This window comes from Heterocephalus glaber, unplaced genomic scaffold (genome assembly GCF_053883595.1).
Source record: "Heterocephalus glaber isolate CG9 unplaced genomic scaffold, H.glaber_assembly_v1.0 deba00001472, whole genome shotgun sequence".
In the NCBI taxonomy this organism is placed as follows: Eukaryota; Metazoa; Chordata; class Mammalia; order Rodentia; family Bathyergidae; genus Heterocephalus; species Heterocephalus glaber.
Window position 1 is genome coordinate 9,302,116 of NW_028258315.1, and position 19,057 is coordinate 9,321,172.

Here is a 19,057-nt window from a genome sequence, read left to right on the forward strand (position 1 = left end):
CAGAAACTGTCTATGGGAAAAAATGTAACATAAGAGAAACTAAACAAAATTGGAGTCAGACAGTCTATGTCTAAAACACATCTCTGTCTATTGGGTCATCTACTGCATATTTCTAACCCAGAGGTTCTAATCTATAAAAGGAGGCAATGTTATCTACCACTTTGTCATGCTCTAAGAACTAAATGAAACACACTGTGCTTAGTACAATGCCTGGTTCATATTAGGCACTCAATAAATATTAGTTATTATTATTTTTAATCATTGTTTTTATAATTAATGAAAGAACCCTAAAATTTTACCTAATTGTTTTAATGCAGGTCTTTTAAAAATCGAGAATTTGAAAACCAGTCCTTCTGGATCTGGAAAGATGAATCCTGGGAAATTGATAATTTTTGGATTTCCATTTCATTAGTATATGTGTGCAGCACATAATGATTATTTTTATTGTGGATAATTGATACATGGCCAAAACATATTATTTCTTTTTTCTTTTCTTTTCTTTTTTTTCGGTACCAGGGATCGAACTTGGGTCCTTGCACTTGCGCATCAGGTTGCGAAAGCACTGCGCTAAATCCCCAGCCCTGTATTATTTCTTTTTATGCCCACTTCTCTTCTCTTTCTTCCCCTTCCCTCCATGTCGTGGTCCCTTTCCCACTTACGAAAGATCTATCTCCCTATTACCTATTATGCTCTTTCTGCATACTTTGTTCTTTATATAAGATAAACCTTGCAATATTCAAGCTTGTGTGTCTGATTTATGTCACTTAACATTATGGTTTCAAGATCCATCCATTTTCCTACAAATGCCTCAATTCTATCTTTCTTTATGGCAGAGTAGTACTCCATAGCACATTAATACCACATTTTCTTTATCCATACATCTATTGATAGACGTATAGGTGGCTTCCAAGATTTAACTATTATAAATTTTGCTGCTGTTTTATGCTGTCTTTAACTCTTGGGAAAATATCTAGAAGGAGAATAGCTGAGTAGAATGGATTTCTAATTTTTGTTTTTTGAGAACTTTCCACACTGATTTCCTTGGAGATGGTATAAGTTAGTATTCCCATCAACAATGTAAAAGTGTTCCCTTTTTCCCCCACAACCTCACCTGCATTTGCTACTATTTGATTTCTTAATACATTTTATATAAATATTCCCAAACCTTGATATATAGACACTCACACTCACTTAAAATGTTTTCTGATGATGTTTTTCTTTCTCTGCATACAAGCCGGACAATATCTTTTGTTGTTAATGTTGCTGTTCTAGGGATTGAACTCAGGGCCTTTATACTGAGCTATATAGGCAGTCTTTTCATTTTTTATTTTGAGGCAAGTTCTCACTAAGCTGCCCAAATGGGACTCAAACTTCTGATCTTTCTGCCTCTGACTCCCAGAGTGCTGGGATTAAAGGCATGCACAGCTAAGCCTGGCACGTCTTTGTAAAGGGATCTGTTTCAGGACCTGCATTAGTCATAACTATCATCTGATTGAAGCTAATGTCTTCCTTTGACGTGCTTTGGTAATCCAGAGAAGGTTTGCACAAAAATTTAGAAAATTTCCATTTAAAATGCATATGCCCTGTTTCCTTTTAGCTACTGTATAATCTGAGCATTTTGTCTGTTCAGTATAGAAGCAGAGTTACACCCCAATATTCTGATGTAGCAACAAGGAGTATGCTTTCTGTCTCTCCACCTAGTGCCACACCTAGAGAACAGACAGGGATTGACAGAATTAAGAAATCTTGCTCTCAAAAGGAGATGACTGTGAGGATTTCTTGGAAAGGTTACTAGAGAATTTCAAATGTCAAAAAACTTATGCAAAAATCTCTTTAAAATACTGTTTGTTCAAATCAGACACCTTTATAATTTTTTTCATTTTCTTCTGAGTAAAACCTTCAGAGAGTCAGGGCAACCCTCTGCCTTACGCATTTGACTTCATATTACCCTAAAAAACATGCATTTGACAAATAAATGTTCAGGAGTGTGGCTCGGGGAGTGCATAGTGGAATGTTAAAATCTGTTTGATGTCCAAATTTCACCTGTGCAGAGTCAAAGCTGTTTTTCCCTGAGCTTCTTACATAGGCATGTGTTTCACCAGTTCCATTACGGTTTGTCATTGAGCATTTAGAGCCAACTGCTCATCATCTCTGCTCATATAACACATCTTGTTCCAGCAAGCAGCAACGCGATGGTGCCAAAGATGGGCCCCAGAGGAGGCCCTAGCCGTTCTTCCCCAGGATTGATTAGCTCCGCAGCTTTCTGACATGTACTTTGCTGCCTTTTTAAGTTTCCACAAATTTCAAATGGCAAGATCCTGTAAATTTATTATTTTCAGTTTTTCTTACCTTTTGTTTTTATCGATCAGTGGGATTTAGTAGCTTCCACAGTTTTCCAGTTGATTATTTCAAATTATTCCTTCTCTCTATCTCTCTCTAACCCTTCATGTTCTATGAGCCCCCAGATACTAAGATGTCCATGGAATGGACACTTCTCAGACTGCCTGGCACAGGTTCCTGTCAGATAGGGGCCACGGCCAATGGTGTCTTTATACCTGTTGATGACATCTCTAAACACGGGGCCTAGATTGAGGCTACATTTCAATAATGGGCCACCAATCGCAGAGGAAAGTTGGTGGGCTTGTTTGGACATTTCCTGGTTTTATTACAAGAAATCATTCTTTGATGCTTGCTTTCTCTCTTCCCTTTTGTTTCAGTCCTTCTCAATAATCTCTCTCATACACTGTGTGGGCTGAGTAGGCCTTTTCCAAAATGCTTGGGACCAGAAGTGTTTTGAATTTGGGATATTTTTTTCAGATTTTGGAATATTTGCATATTAATAAGATCTTGTGAAAGGGACTCAAGTCCATCATAAAGCTCCATAGATGTTTTATATATATATATATATATATATATATATATATATATATAGTAGGTTACTTTATACAGGGTTTTTAATAATTTTGTGCATAAAAAGATTTCATGATGTGGAGTTTCCACTTATAGTGTCATGTTGATAATTAAAAGTTTCAGATTTGGAAGCATTTTTGAGTTCATATTTTTTGATTAAGGGTATTTTCACATATACGAAACAATTTATATATATAGTCTTATACGTATCTCATGTATATATAATATACATATAATTTTAAAAAGGCTAACAGTCTTTTACCATATAACTAGTGGTAATAACCATTTCTTAATACATTTGTATTGTTGTGGGATTTTCACTTCTGTACTTTAAGTCTAATCCAACAATTTTCAGAAGAAATCAATTGTGCCTCACAAATATGATATACCTGTGTAATGATGAAATTTTCTCATAGCTATACTATAAAATGTTTTTAAAAGACAGAGGTGAAATTCATTTTTATGTAACCAAATATATCTAAAATATTTAAATTATTGCAAGATCTAACCAACAAGAAAAACGATTGATATATTTTACACTAAATTTTGCTTAAGTCTTTGTAATGCTGTGTGTGCTTTCCACGTCCAGCACACCTCAAGTTCAGCAGTCACATTCGAGTGCTCATTAGCATGTCTAGCTGGCCCGTGGCTACCACATCAGACAGACGGGACTTGCCAAACTTGGCTTTTCGTAGTCTGAACTGCAGCATGTGGCTACCAAGAAATGAAACAAAAGCTTTCCTTGCACAAAGCTGGGTGTGGAATGTTGACTGACATTTCAACAGAGAAAATGTCCTCATATTTAAGCATCAAAACTATTACTTTTCTAATACTGAGCAACCCTTGGGTTACTTTGGGCCATTTCTCATGATTTGCATTGAGTGTTCTTCAAGACACAACATTAATCCAGTAATAATTAAAATGATATACTGTGCTATTAACATTCTCAAATCTTTAAACCAAAGTGATCTATGCCTGCAGCCCTGCCCAGGCTGGCTAATTAAACAGCACACAGTTGTAAATGGCTATTGTAAGCAGTTCACTGTTTTAAAATCGAGCTCTGGGAAGTGCAGTTTACAGTGACAGGGGCATTGCCAGGACTGATCAGCTTTAAATAGAAGCCAATGCTGCACAAATAACAAGTTTGATTTGAGGGACTGGTATGTGTCTCCATTGTCAGTATGGGCTTTGGCCACAAATGAGTCTCCTGTTGAATGACAGGCCACAGGCCATGGAAGCCAGCCAGGCTGGGTGCTGAGGCTCCAGGAAGGATGGGACCCTCCCCATGCTCTTTCTCATGTGAGTCAGGTTCCTGAGGGACACAGCCAACCATCCCCAGGAGGAACGCAGCCTCCACTCCACCCAGCAGCCCTAATCTTCTGTGATCCATTCCTGAGCCAAAGGATCTGGGTGTGTAAATAGAAGAACTTCGTCCCTCCCTCCCTCCCTGACTGCTTCCCTCCCTCCCTCTCTCTTGCTCCTTCTCTCTCTCCCTCTCATTAGAACTGAATTATTTGCTTCTTGCTCTTATTTTCCAAGTCAGCAAAGATGGAGTGGCAATCTCTTTTGTACATTGAACTTCCGTTCAAGATCTCCCATTAAAGACCCGTGATAAACTTTACGGGCCTTCCATAAACCCTGGGAATGAACTGAGTGATGGCTGACATTTTTGTTTCACCTTCTCCATGTTCCCATCTAATTATTATGTAATGACTTTTATGTTATCAAACATCACTGTCCCGAAATCAGGGATGTGTAAGTGGTCTGGCTGCAGTCACCATGCCTAGCACCTCACTATTGATCAGTGGAGGAATGAATGAGCTAGACAGCACCGTTTCTGAGGTATATGCATCATTGCCACATCATCATAAAGTTGAACAATACTAAATTTTTAGCCAACGTAAGTGAGGAACCATCTGCACAGAAAAATATAAGGAAACTATTAGGTTATACATGCTAAGTTGTCGAGCATTAGGAATGTTCAACCTTCATCCAGGTTCCTGAGGGCAGAGGCTAGGAAGGAAATGGAACTCAGAAAAAAATATTGTTATTTAAGAAAAACAATCAAATTTGTGGCAAAAGGATGATAATGTTAAGGATGAAATCTGAGTATTTTCTCAAGATAATAATCCCTGTAGATTTCTAAGTGCCCCAAAATTCTATTTTATCAAAACTAGGGGGTTTGCTTTTCAATGCATATAACTTGCATTTACCTAAAGTCTCTATTTAATCTGAACAGTGTAATAGAGTAGCACATACAACTCTCAGGGAGTGTGACTCAGCAGACAATGTACTGCACCCTGTGTGTGTTCAGACAGCCTTCCAGTGCTTCAACTTGCCCTAGGGAAGGATGAGCTGATCACCAAACAGATGCCCTGCAGTCATTAGATGAGCAATGCAGACTCAAACTCCAGACACATTTTATAAGTTCATTCTAAATGGTCTCTTTTGATCAGACTGCCCGAATTGTAATAGTTCAAATCATCAAAGTGGTCAGGGTGGCCATGTTTAAATCCTGAAAGATACAGTCAAATCTAGAAACAGCACTGACTGGGAGGTTTCCCCCTAGAACAGGAGGCTTTCCTTGCTGGTTATCTTGTGCAGTTCAGCAAAGAGAAATCACGAGGTTCCTCTCGGAGTTCCATTAGTTGGCTAATGATTGAGGTTGCTGGGTAAAATATGGGTTATGATGGTAGTAAAAGCTGAAGATGATCTCATTTATCTGTGGAAATCTGAAAAAATAGGCCTCATAGATCAGAGTAGAGCTGTGGTTGCTAAGGGCCATGGGGAAGGAGAAATTGGTGCGGTGTTGGTCAAAGCCCACTAAACTTGAGATAGAAATAAAGTCAAGAGATCTACTGAACAAAAAGCATGACCAATATAGTTAATAATAATAATACACTGCATACTAGAAAAATGCTAAGAAAGTAGGTATTAAATGCACTCACCACAAAAAGTGTTAAGGGTGTGAGGTCATGGGCAAAATCAATTAGCTCAATTTAGTCAATCCTTGTGTACTTGTATCACAACAGTATGTTATACATCATATATGTGTATGAATAATTTTAGTTCTCAATTAAAAAGTAAAAATTCAAGTAAAGGAGCAGATGAATAAGAATTCAAAGAAACAACACTTAAAGAGAAGAACTGAGTGATTCATTTCCTATTAGAATCTTCTCTAAGTACTCTCTTTATGAAGTTAAATCATTTTACTCAGTATCTCAGGACATGTAAATATTATATGTCATTTAATAGTATTAAAAATATGTACATAAAATGGGGTTAAAACAATGTGCAACTATATCTATGACAAGCACATAGCTTCTACTTTTTTGATATTAGGGAAATTATTGTCATATAAATGATTTAGTGATTGAATGAAAGCAAACACTTTTTGGCATAAATATATATGAGAAATCCAAAACAAAGCAGAATGTGTGTATCACAGGGATGTGGTTTGTTTTGATACTCCATGGTTGGAGCAATATTTAATAAGTCTGTAGGTAAAACAGTCATATTGTAAGTGTTGCTTCCCCTAATTTAGAAGTAATAGCTTTTATTTGAACAGAATCTAGACTGTTATTTATCTTCTTTGTGAAGTTAGTTTGTATACAGGGCATAAATAAAATTGGCACTCATATCATTAAGTATTGTTTATAGAAATGCTGAACTGCAATTTCTTTGGATATCTAGTGAAATAAAATTATATATATAGTTATGTGCACAATCATAAAAAAGGAGATTTTATTTATCAATCATCTGATTGCCTTCCTGTTGATGTTGTTTGATTTCTATATATCAAAATTTATTCCATTTCTACTCTCTTTTAAATATTGGTGAGCATACATACCACTTTCAGATTGTGCTGACCTTACTCAATCTAAATTCTTAAAGACATTATTAGTTCCTCCTATATGAACATTTGAACCTCTAAACATTAACTAAACCCACGTGGACATATATTTCAAGCCATGGCCAAATGTAGTCATATATTTTATTTAAATAAAAGTTCAAAATAATCACAATATCCCATAGCCCTTACCATCAATCTCAATAAAAACAGATCAATGGAAATCAATATAGCAGATTAGCAAACATAAATATTAAAACTTTATTTGTAGATGTTGGCTGTAAATATAACATCTACCATAAAGAGAAGGAATATTAAAGGTAACTTTATTTTGTAATAAGTACACTTATTCCTGGGAGAAAGGTAAACAAAGTGCTGTGAATACACTATTTTATCAAAACCAACACAATGAAACTACTTTCCAAGGGTTTCATGCATCTAAGTTTATGTTGAAGAGAAAAATGTCCTTTTGGGTAATTGACTAAAATTGAATGATCATATATCCAAGTGGAATCAAAACACCTTATCAATGCAACAGAAAATTTAGTTAGCTAGATATTAGATAGATGTAAGAGAAAAAAATCTAAATGTGAAGTGAACTGATGGAATGTTTTGGAAAAATGTAGATCAGAACATTATTATGATTGAGTTAATACATAGGCTGGGCTACATCAAATGCATGGGCATGTTGCCATATAAACAGAAGCCCTGTCATGATTTCAAGAACCTGTTACAGTGAAATCCCATTACTCTTCTGCCAACGTTTCATCCCTTTTATCTTCATGTGGCAAATTCACAATATTGCTAAGAAAATGAGTCATATCTTTACATGCTGCATATGCATGAAAGAATTTAGAGAAAATGAGTCGCTTAATAGGTAAATGGGAGAATTGTGTTAAACTTGACATTGAGTAATTTTTTCCAACAGAAGTATTTGTCTGACTTCTGTGATTCTTCCTCAGCAGTGTGCATAGAAAATATTAAATATTTTTAGCTCAACAAATGAACAAAACACAGGGCAGACAAACTGACTTTCCAGATCCAAGATGGTGGCTTGCTTGATATTTTAGTCTTAGAGACCTGATAGGAAGACCTCTTCCCACCTCTGGGTCTTGGTGACTTTGTCCCCCAGTCCTCTACAGTAACTCAGTTTCTGCCTCTCTTGTGAGTCTTCCCTATATACTACCCATAAAGAGCAGACCCATGAGGTTTCCCTTTTCTGTGTACTTTCCTTAATTTTTTTCTCCTCTTTACTAATCTATTTTAGTTCTTCGAATCTGAACGAAATGCTGTGTTGGTGTCAAGCATGAGATTCTATGAGATTCTCCAACCCTTTTAAATGATACAGGCAAGGCAGAGAGAATTAGAAAATAATTAAACAGCTAGTGCTCCCTTGCAGGTATGTGTATGGCATGCTTTGGTTTGATTTGGTTACAAGCAAGTAATCAATCAGTTTCTACTTCAAAAATAATAAGTAAAGTCTTTGGGTCCTTATCCAGCCCAGGCCGGTGCAAGGAGGGCCACACTTCCCTCCCCCAGCCTTATACTCTTAGTCTCCCCCATCCCACTAGGCTTGGTGTCTGACTCTCCAGCACCAACCTGCAAGGAGAGAGGGAAAAGGGTGGGAAAATGGGATCCAAGTAGCAAGTCCTCGTGAGATGAGGGCTGCTAGCAGATGTGTTGATGCTCCTTGAATCTGGCAGATATTTCAAAAGGTTCTTTAAAGGGTCACTTTGAGATTCTGTTCCTCTAATGCTGTTCTGGATTTCTCTTTGGCAATGGCCTTAGGTTATGTGTAGGCCATGCAGTATCTTCCCCAGCCTGCAGAACACACTGGACCTTCATCTCTTCTCAGCCTTGGATCCTGTCTCCTCCTCATCAACTTCACGGTTGAACTTGAAGCACCGGACACAACGAGGACACCCCATGGTGTCCCCAAAACTCTAGATTAGAGGCCTCTTCTGTATACAAGCCCCATAGAATCTCACACTCAACATCATCATAGTATTTTAATTGATTGTTCTCTGTTCCGTTAAGATGGTCTTTCCAACAGAACCTAAGGTAATGCCAGGCCAGCTTTGCCACACACCCACATGGCAAGAGTCACAGGACCCCAAATCCAATCCAAAAATTATTTTCAATCTCTTTTATGACAGGACTAGATTACCAGAAAAATGAGCAAAACTGGTTTTCCCCACAATTTTTACTTTGGTTTGTGCAGCTTATTGACTGAAATCACTCCTAAAATTGTTCCCTTGTAACATGTTATTATTATTTAAAAGTCATGATAAATGATAAAAGATGAGGGAGTTTTTAGAAGTGACAACACTTTTTTTAGCTTCTGTTTGACAAACAGAACTATGGCTATTATATATGATATTTTGTGCCATTGTTTAATTTTTCTATTAAAAAAATCACAACATGTTATATCTTTAAACCATTAGAAACATAATATTTCATGCCAAAAATCTAAAAAATAATAAGAACTAACATTGGTAAAATGAAGATACTACCCTTTGGAGCCTATCTTAGCCTAATAGCTTTTCTCATTTCTTTAGGATAAGGTCCCATCCCTATGGCCAAAAATGTGACTTTTTTCCCTTGCAAATACTTTTTAACAAAAAAAATACATTTCCTACACTTGATCTTAGCCAAAAGGCCGAGAAGCAATAGAACAGTACATTTCCTAAAACATAACTGAATAAGAAGATGACATTCTAACTGCTTCCTCACAACTTGGAAAAATATGAGCATTGTTTTGTTAATGATTTATATTGCACGAGACGCTCAATATCACCAGGTGTAGCTGTGTGCTCTCTAGAGCTGTGTGTGTGTATGTGTGTGTGCACGCATGTGCATGTGCGTGTACTAGCACTAGGAATGCATATCTATTTGCTATATCAAAATATGTATTGGCAACTTGTGCCCATTTTACAATGGAGAACACAATCAAACTACATTTGCCCTTTGCCATCCCTTAGTAATCAGTTCCAGGGCCCCTCAACGTCAAAATCCATGGGTGTTCAAGCTTCCCATGGAATGGTAGGTATTTTCATATAACCTATGCTCATCCTTCTATATATTTTTAAATCATCTCCAGATTACTTACAATACCCAACTCTATGTAAATGCTTTGTAAATAGTTGTATACAGCATTTTATAGTATAACAATGTGGTTGTTTAAAGGTTAATAGCAAGAAAAATACCTGTACCTATTCAACACAGACTCAGTTTTTGTTTTTGAGTATTTTCAATCCACAGTTGGTTGAATCCACAGATGCAGAATCCACAATTCCAAAGAGCTGTCTACTGAGACAACAGAAATATAGCAAAACTAGGTGGGCAAATGCCTTCCTGACTTCAGACCTAGCCAATGCCAGATAAAAAATATAAAATGGGAAAAACTAAAAAGACAAGGCCAGGATCAAAAGTAAACATCTTTGTGTAAGAGGGTAGAAAAATGAAATGGTAGAGGATACTGAAAATTAGTGCGACCTAGGGGTTCGTCCCTGAGGGAAAAAGGAGACTAAATGTGCCCCAAGTACAACTGCAAGAAAATAGCTCCTTAGCATGATTTGAAACATGAAAACTAGAAAGAAAGTCATCACTAGCCTCTTCCTGCAGTTATGAATTTTAGGAAATCATAGGCCAAAGGCATGAGTGCAGTTTTTCTACCAGGATCTAAGTCAAGCTGCCCTCTTTCTCATTAACTGGATGCGTGAAATTCTTTAAGCCACTTCGAGTCAGGAAATCTGGTTCTATGACTTGAGCGGGTTCCCGATTAAAACCACAGATATAAATAGAAAGTTGGTGGACAGGAAGTTAGTACAAAAGGGGCTAAAAAGGATCGGGTATTTCCATGCAACATTAGCACATGAAGCATAATTCTAAGGTATGTGACTAACCTACGAAAGTGATAAAAGGAAGACAAAATTATTACAATAAAAATTCACAGCAATAAAATTTAGTGATAAATTAATTGTATGGATGAGTCTAAGAAGGCTTTTGATACATACATTAGATGTTCAAAAAGAAAACATGAACTTTATTTACTTAAAACTTATGAAACAAAAACGCATAATTGAATCAAGAACAGGAAAATGTAGTACTGTTACAGTTTAAAATACAGAAAAGTAAATTTTTAATAAAAAAATAATAGTAAGAGCTAACATTAAGAGCATGCTTTACACCAGAGATTGTCCTAAAACTTTTGTATGTGTTAGTTTATTACTACTACCCAATGAGATATATATTATTATCTTAAATTAAAAGTGATAAAACTGAATTTCCACAGTGAAGTATATTGCTCAAATTCATACTACCAATAGTGGAAGAATAGTCTGGCTCTAAAATTCACAGGATATTGAATTTTTAAAAAAACTTTCAATAAAATAGATGGGATAGATTCCGGTCTATACACAAGAAAAGTGACATTCATTGAATTGAAAATAATGCTAAGGACTTTAACAAGAACACAAAATAGACCTCAGAGGACAAAATTAAGAAAAAATAAGTGATGAAGAAACAGATCAGTTGAGAGATTCCAACATTTGTCATGTAAGAGAACTAGAAGAGAATGTGCCGAAGGGTATAGATGCTGTATTTTTATTCTATTTTTAAATTTTTATTAGTACTTGATTGAAGTACATAATGATTACATTCCTCGTGGGGACTTGGTCCATGTACATAATACATCTTATTTATTCTTACGGTCCCTTTCTATCCTCCTTCATCCCTCTAGACTCAGTATTGTTAAAAGTACCTGTTGATTTTTTGCAGTGTTTAAGAAATACATAAGGTCTTCAAAGCAAAAGTTAATTTTAAGCACTTATTGGAAAACAAATAAATGAATCCCCATTTAGATACATAGTAGCAAAGCAGCAGAGCCTAGGGGAAAGAAAAGGAAAGAAAAGGTTCCTTGTTCCAAGGAACCAAGGAGCCCTAGCATGAGAGGGTGAAGAGAATCACCACTACTCTTCTTATCAGCAACCACAGAAGCTATGAGGTAAACAGTATCACCAAAACTTTAAAACAAACAAAACACATTCAAGTTGGCTATTTTAAAATACATAGATTGAAAACTTTGGTATCTCGTGATGTCTGCTTAGTGGTCACACACTCCAGGCAGGGCCTCAGGACCTAAAGACTGTGAACTTTCAGGGCCATTCCACCCAAACCATAAACAGAAAGTGGGGATCCCGGAGAGTCACAGCCCCAGGGCCCAGGGGTCCCTACTCTCCAGGGGATTTGTCCCGCAAGCCCTTAGCCCGTGCCTTGGCCATCTTCTTCCTGTTTCATTTTCTTGTTTGGGGAGATGGAAATCTAACCTCATGTCGTTTACAGCTAAAATTCTCTTCATCCCACATCAGTCGCTTCCATTCAATTTATGTTTATATCTGCATTACAGATTGGGCTAATTTTCTTCTTGTTCTGTGGGGGTTTTCTGTCTTTTTAAGCATTTTTTAAATGTTGGCTACCTTAATAAATGTCGGCTTTCTTTGGGTTATGCTACTTTTTTTCCTCTATGGATGCTAATTGTCTCTTTCATAATTTTTAGCACCATTATACTATGGAGAAATATGACCTAATTTTAGAAATTTTTTAAAAATTTTATTTTTATTTTCTTGTGGTGCGAGCACAGTGTTATATCTACCCTCTTAACAAAACGTGAGCTATATAGTATTGTTGATTGTAGGTACAGTGTTGCACAGCAGATCTCTAGAGCTCATTCATCTAGCGTGACTGAAAACATTACCATTGATTATTAATTCCACATGCATCCCAGACCCTGACAGTCATTATTCCAGCTCTCTTTGAATCTATAAATCTGACTGTCTTAGATACCTCATTTGGGTGAAATCATGCAGTATTTGCCTTTCTGCAACCAATTCATCTGCCAGTGGACAGGTAGGGTGTTTCCACATTTTGGCTATTCTGTGCAGGGCTGCACTGATCATGGGAGTGTTAATAACTATTTAGAATCCTGATTTTGATCTGTCTAATTTAAAACGTGTTATTTTTAACTTGACTAATTAACTATAACTCTGGGAACCTTCAGAATTAAGTACCGACATCACAGAGTATGACAAACTCTTATTATTACTATTTTTATATTCACCTTAAGATATATGTTTATTATTTAAAATTTTTGTAGTACCTAAGAAAATCTGAAGTATCACGTCTAGTGACTTTAAAGTTTCAAGTGTAGGAGAAGCCTACAAGTTTATAAACAATACTGAAATGCTTAAGACAATATGTTTCTCTGTATCTGTAAGCCTGGTTGCCTTATAAGCCTTATTAGGTATAGAAGAGTTGATAAAGTATTCAGAAGTTTTGTTCATTCAGGTATAATGCTACTCTCTTGGATATTTGAATGGCTAAAATACTAAGTATGCTAAATTTATGAATGAATTGTTATTTTAGGCATTTTAACAAATTGTTTATTAATGAAAATTTTTTAGGAATTTAATATGTTCTAACTGAATTAATAGAATTTTAGAGGAATTTAATCTGTTCCAACTGAATTAATGGAAATTCAATACAAAACCAAGTAGAAGAAAATATTACTTGTGCAAGAAAAACAATTTAAAATAAAATAAACAGGTATATAAATTGAGCTTGACGGCTAAAAAAACAGGTTTTGTAAGTTGAGTTTAATCAATTGAACATTAGTTGAAAAGGAAAGCCATTGCAAATTATCTATCGTAGAAACATATATTCGTATATCATAAACATAAAAACAAACTCCCACGCTCTTCTTCCTTTTATCTCTTAAAAACATTCAGTTCTAAAGCCATGAGATACAACTAAGCAACACAGGCACCCACACCTGGTGTGAGGTGTGCAGGGACATGGCACCTGAATCTAACCAGTGAGGAGTGAGTGCCTTGGGGACTGCCCAGGAGTGGGAAGACTCAGCCAGCATGGAAAGTCAGGCACCGAGCACAGTAGGAAAGGTGTCCATGGTAGGGAAGGCTGGCTGGAGACCCTGCCCAGTGGGCTGAGGAAGGCGTCTCCCTGGCAGAGCAGCAGTGATACCTGTGGGAGGTTGTTTGCACTCAGTGGATTCAATCCTGTGAAGAATCCTATGAGTTCTCATGCAAGCTGTGTCTCTCACTATTAGAGAAGAGTTTAAATATGGAAACAAGAAGGAAAAGTGAACTTCAGGACTTGGACGGAATGAGAGTTATGCTCATGGCTTTATAGATAAATAGATGTAAATATTTCCCTATCAGTCGCCTTTTTATTAGGGAAACAGAAGTACCAGTAGTGATATGAATAACAGAATTTAATATAGATATCACATCAGCATGGGTTCTTGTAAACTTTTTATGGCTTTCATTTTTGCCTCTGAGGGGAAACCAGAAGTCAATCGCATCAGCAGTCAGGAAAGAAATGTAGCTATGAAGAGGGGGTACAGGGAAAAGCCATGAAGTTGAACCCATATTGCTGTCTCACTGCATCCAGCATTGATAAGATGATATGCAGAGGAAGCTGATGCTTTTCATCGCAAGGCTAACCTAACCATGCACCGGGCAGAGTTCCAGCAGGAGAAGCGGGGGCCCTGATACTAGCATGTCAGCCAGATGAGAAAGCAGATTGGAGATAGTTCCTGAGCTGCAGCAGAGTCAGTGAAACCAGGCTGATCCTCTCGCCGTAAACCTCGTTCACTTCTGCCCTCCAGATCTCACTTAGCTTCCTCTGGAGGCCAGTCCTACCTCAGAAAGGAGCACAAGGAAAGTTCAACCTTAGCTAATGTGGAACAGTACAAAGCTGCTACAGTCACAAAAAGAAAAGCAATCACTTTCTATGGAGAAGCTCGGCAGACACCACGTTAATCAAGGGATCATCTGTATAAGAAGCAAGGATAACTCAGGATCTCTCCTGTAATCTTCCTGTCGAAGATTTCTAACCTGAACCTATAAATAAGGAAATATCAGACAAATCCACTCTAGGAGGCATTCTTCAGAACAATTGTTTTATAACATTGAAACAGTATAAAAGATATAAAAGTCAAAGAAGAGACAGAAACCATTCCAAATTGAAAGAGAATTACAATATATGACAACACAATCCAACTCATGATTCTGAACTAGATTGTTGTTGCTGTTGTTATAAACGACACATTTTTACCAGTTGGAAAAACTTGAGTAGGGTCCGAGGTTTACAATGCTAATGTTGGTAATATATCTGCTAATTTTTTGAACTTGATGATAGTATTGTGAGCATAAAATGTATGTTTTACAAAATAAATATTAAAGAGTTAAAGCATCAGGTTAGCAGCATGTTTTCACATGGTTCAGAAAAAAATATTGTTGGTATTCCACATTTGCAAATGTTCTTAAATTTGATTATTTACACATTTTATAAATGATAAACACGATGAAAGCAAACACTATTATCAACATCAAATGTTTCTTGCATGTTTGACCATAGAAACACTTATATGTATTATTAATTTTTCACTTACTAAATATTTACATAAAGACACAAAAAAGTAATTTCCCAATATCATAGAGCTAGTAATTATAGAAACAAACTTGAATTTAACTTTTCATCAGTGCTCAACCTTTTGACTACTTTGAAATACTGGTGGTTTTGTATAAAATGTCAGTATTTTTGTATAAAATGACTGCAAGAAATTGCCATAATCATATCCTCAATAAAGAAGGTATTTTAATGAGGGAATAAAAGGGAGCATACCTCCTAAAAAATCCAGAGGATTTCTCTCTTTTATAGTGTTTTGGGGATACTAAACAATGCAATGAGAAGAAAACAGAAGGCATAAAAGTTGGAAGAGGGAAATAAAACTGTTACCTGAGAGTAGTATACTGTGCTGCACAAATCCAAGAGAACACACATGCAGACAATTAGAACTAATTGGAAGGTTAAGCAAGTGGCTGAAAACAACCTAAAAATAAAAGCATTTCTAACCATTTTCATGAATTACTATAAATCATACTTTCAAAAATTATAGCTCACTCTCAGCAGGGAAACTAAACCAAAAGAACTGAAACATACACTTAAATAAACATAATAAAATATATACAAAGTCTCCAAGGATAAAGCTATAGAGTATTATTTAATGAATTTATAAATGGAGAAATATACTATAGTAGTGGATGATAAGATTGAAAATCAGAAAAAGATATCATAATTTCCAAATTACTCCCCAAATTAAGCCAAAGACAATAAAATACCAAGAAAACTCTCATGGAATTTTATAAGCTGCTATTTAAAATATGCTGTCAACAAGAGACTAGACTAGCCAAAAGAAATCAGAATATCAATGAAAAACAAATGGAGAAATTTATGATGACATGTAAGACATACTTTGAAGATTTAGTGTTTAAATACTATAATATCAGCTTAATTATTAAATAAATAACCCACTAGAACAAAATAGAAATGCATAAATATATGTATTTATTGATACATATTTGACACATGTTTATACTATAGAATATATATACTGTAAAAACATGCATTCATCTATATACACATACATTATATACATATATCTGTGCCCATATGTATATCAATATGCACATATCATACATATTTACATTACTACTTATGCAGCATATATATATGTAGTGAGCATAGTGTACTTATTATACATATGTGTCTGTTTCTGTGTGTGCATGTGCATGTGCATGTGTGTCTTGCACTGTGTAATGATGTCTCAGTCAGCTAGGAAGCGTATATAAAATACTATGGTGGTTTCAAAAGATTTTAATGGAGCTGAAAACATCCTGTTGCCTACGTGTTTGTGTTGTAAGCTCAATATATTTACACTAGTCAAGAAGTCAAAAACTTTAAATTTGTAAAGTAACAAATTACAGTAAGTCAGTTAATTGGTTGTGGAAGCAAGAAAAAGCTTATTAATTTAGTGTACCAAGTTCAACGTGTTTGTAAAGTCTTTAGAATCACACAGTAATAATCTCAGCCTTCACATACACTCTCACTCACTGTCTCACTGTAAGCCACCTCCGGTCCCGCAAGCTCCATTCATGGTAAATTCCCTGAACAGATGCCCCATTTTAAAACAATCTTTTGTACTGTATTTTTACTGTACCTTTTCTATGTTTAGATATGTTTAGCTACACAAACACTTATCATTATGTGACAGTTGCCTATAGTTGTGATCAGTACAGTAATATGCTGCTCAGGTCTAGCCAAGAGCAATGAGCTGTATCACAGAGCCTAAGGGTATAGGAGGCTCTCCTGTCCACGTTCACAAAGTACACTGTATGGTACTCAATTTGATTTCCCCAAGTGAAGCTTGACGATGTATCTCCCATGTCAGAAGTATAATTATGAGCCAATAGGAGAATAATGGCGGAAGTACTTAAAAGTTAAGAGAAAACTTTTTAGCCTCTAGGGAAAAACTTCAAAATAGATTTCTGACCTCATACTATGCACAAAAATGTGGATTTATGACTTTATGCAAAAGTGAAGTTTTATATTTCTAGAAGGAAATACAAAAGAACAATTTAATAAACTGAGTTAATGATCAATTTTTGAAAGTCTCAAAAGCATACCCTTGAAGAAAACTGAGAATTTTCCATTAAAGTTAAAAACTTTTGCATGTCAAAATATCACATATATGTGTGCATGTGTGTGCACACATCTGTACTTAAAAATAGGGCAAAATAATAACAAATGAACCTGAATAAAATGAGCAGAGGTGTCCTTTGTATTACTCTTATTTTTTAAAAAAAGGTCCTTGTGCTTAAGGTCATTTCTGAAAAACTTTATTTTAAAAGCCAACATGAAGAAGCTAAAAAGAGTAGCTACAGATTGGGAAAGAAAACAATCTAGGGAATCAATAAAGGATTACTATCTAAAGTGCATAAAGAAATCTAATAAATCATCATAAGAAAGTAACGATCCCACATAAAAATGAGCAAAGCATCTGAATAGGCAATTCGTAGGACAGGAAAAGGGAATGGTTATTAAGCCTATGGAAAAAAATCAACTTCACTAATCATAATGTAGTTGCGAGTTAAAAAAATGAGAAAGCTTGTGTTTTTATCTCCATGATAGAAGTTACATGGTTGAAAGGAGAAAGCCTAAAGGGTTGGGAAAATGTTGGTCTCATTGCTACTGGTGAAGGAGAAGAAGTGGCACGACCCCACTGAGGGACAGTTTGTCATATCTGTGTGCAGGAGGAAGCAAGTCATGGACAGCAAGATGTCCCAGACACTGGACAACAAGGAGAACACTTTCTTCAGAAATGAAACGCTGACTCTAGGTTGGCTCTCTGGGGCCAGCTTTGGACACTGCCTGCTGTCTGCACCCTTCCTCAGTACCTGCTCCTGCCAGGACAGATGTGCTGCGCACCTGGCTCAGTCACTGGCTTTTATTCTTCAGACAGATCCCCATCAGATTACACCATGGAAGCCAATGAGTCAGCAAGGCAGCCAACTGTTTCCAAATATACAAACCTTTGTTTGCCAGGGTGGAGTTTTACACCGACTATTTCAACATATGTGGTGGTGGAATATCAGAACCACTCCCTCAGCGACATTTGGCTAGAGCGGTGAGAGGTGGGACTTTAATGTGGAAGCTTGATTAAAATAATAAATTTCATCATTCCTATTCTGTTTTGTTATTTTAAGTCCAAGTGAAAAGCAGCACAGGGTATTGTTTCTTTGGAAGTAGCTTTCATGACTCAAAACATCAAATGCTCTCTGACACCTTGACGTTTCCCCTTTGTGACAGTTTCTCACTCTGTCACAGACCAGGTATTTACAGAGTTCTTGCAACAGCCCTCAGTCACACTGTCCCAGGTTTCAACAGTTTGCTGTTGAATATTGCAGTCCTCCTACAGGTCCGTTTAATTTCCACGAATGTCTGAGCTGGCTTTCAGGAATGCCTTTCAGGGGCTGGCATTACAATGAACTCATATGAAGTGTTATGTCATTATTTTCTGTGCATTTGAGTCAATCGTTTCTTTCAATCAGAAACTTTATTGAGTACCAACATGGTGACCTATCGTGACCCAAGTGCCGGATGGCTAATATTTATTGAACTTTTATTATGTGCCAGGCATTGTTCTGACAGTTTTATGTGAATTATCTCATGTATTCTTTCCAAGAACTCTGAGCTAAATGTTATTATCCCATTTTACAGGTGAGGTAACAGTGGCGAAGGTCACTCAGCTAAAGTAATAGATCCAAAATGGAAATCAGGACCATCCAGCTTTAGACAATATATTATTACATGATTCTGCCTCTTCCAAAAAGCAATGTCATCAATATTGGAAAGAAAAATAGGCCTTGTAGATTTTTA

General features: G+C 36.2%; 1 pseudogene; it reads right to left on the bottom strand.

Annotated features, from left to right (window-relative positions):
- Positions 1-9,319: 9,319 nt before the first annotated feature.
- LOC147826180 (U2 spliceosomal RNA) lies at positions 9,320-9,431 on the bottom strand (annotated as a pseudogene).
- Between the last annotated feature and the right edge of the window lie 9,626 nt (positions 9,432-19,057).